Source organism: Nicotiana attenuata, unplaced genomic scaffold (genome assembly GCF_001879085.1).
Source record: "Nicotiana attenuata strain UT unplaced genomic scaffold, NIATTr2, whole genome shotgun sequence".
Taxonomy (NCBI): domain Eukaryota; kingdom Viridiplantae; phylum Streptophyta; class Magnoliopsida; order Solanales; family Solanaceae; genus Nicotiana; species Nicotiana attenuata.
Genome location: NW_017704106.1, coordinates 1 through 1,298, shown reverse-complemented (window position 1 = coordinate 1,298; position 1,298 = coordinate 1). Strand labels below are relative to the sequence as shown.

General features: G+C 36.7%; 1 long non-coding RNA gene across 1 annotated transcript; it reads right to left on the bottom strand.

Moving 5' to 3' along the window:
• Window positions 1-276: 276 nt before the first annotated feature.
• LOC109222818 lies at window positions 277-954 on the bottom strand. Its single transcript, XR_002067458.1, has 3 exons — window positions 914-954; window positions 439-530; window positions 277-359 (listed from the first exon to the last, which is right to left on the bottom strand). It is a non-coding gene; the product is annotated as an uncharacterized LOC109222818 (long non-coding RNA).
• Window positions 955-1,298: the final 344 nt, after the last annotated feature.

The following is a 1,298-nucleotide window of genomic DNA, read 5'->3' as shown; positions in this document are numbered from 1 at the left end:
TAGAACAGAGTTATTTTTGTAGCACTTCGCCCCTCTTTTTATTTAATAATTTTTTTTTTAAAAAAAAATCGAGTATCTCATTTAGGCTTAGCACAAATGAGTTATTACCACTGTTCTAAAGGATACCCCTATACTTAGCTGAGCATTTCTGAGCCCCACTCTTCTTACATCTTGTCGATTGCTCTCTCTCACTCTCTTTTCAACTTTTCTGGTTTCTGGTATCATCTCACTTTAATTCATTCGTTGACAATGAAAAGTGTAACGAGTGAAAGGATACAAGAAGCTTTGTGTTATAAGCAGCTACATATTGAGAAGGAAGTTCTGACTCTGTCGGCAGTAGTAAAGCGTGCTGCAAAATTCTGATATACAGACTGTCAGTATTGATAGAAATTCTTGCAGGCAGTAAATGAGGAACCAAGGTATGCAACGAGAAGTTACTTTTGCAAGTCTTCTTGCGAAGGGGGTAGAAACAACAGCTTTCTATGTGAGAAACGAGACCTTACTCTCTTCTCTAAGAGTTGATCGGCATCCTGCACAACACAAGTTTCACCACTCTTAATTTACTCATTACTTCAAAAAGTGTAGCTATATGTATTTAAGTGACTCAAATGTGCATTAATGACAAGGCAACTATTTCAATCAAATTTGATCTTGTTCATCAGCAACTCAAAACAAGATACTCAATATTTTCACAAAAAAAAAGGAAAAAGAAAAAATGAAATCGAGCATGCACATTTGATTTTTAAGTCCCAACAACAACATACCCAGTATTATCCCACACCGTGGGGTCTGGGGAGGGTAGTGTGTACGCAAATCTTACCCCTACGCAGACATAATAATGTTGAGGAATGTACGGTTCCTAGAGAAATAGAACGCGCGGAAAAAATATTAATCCTAAAACTAAGGAACATACCAATCTGCAACTCACACCAATGACAACAGCTTGCGACGTTACACACTGCATTGCATCTAGCAAGCTATAGAGTAATCGCTGTTTACCCTGCAAATTGCAAAGACATCCAATTCTGAGAATTTGACATATTTTCTCATATCTTTCTTCACTACATGAGAATCTTACCTGTGTAAAAAGGTCAAACTCATCCAACACAAAGATAATGGTTTTATGTGCCAACCCGCACTCCCTGATAAGAAATTACAGTAGAATGAGCACATCCACCAGGAGAAGAAAAAACGAGTACATGTTTTAATTGAAGATTACCTAATTTAAACATTCATTTTTCAAAAGGAAAAGAACCAATTTAAACATTCTCAGGCACTTCGAAAAGAGCCTATTCTCT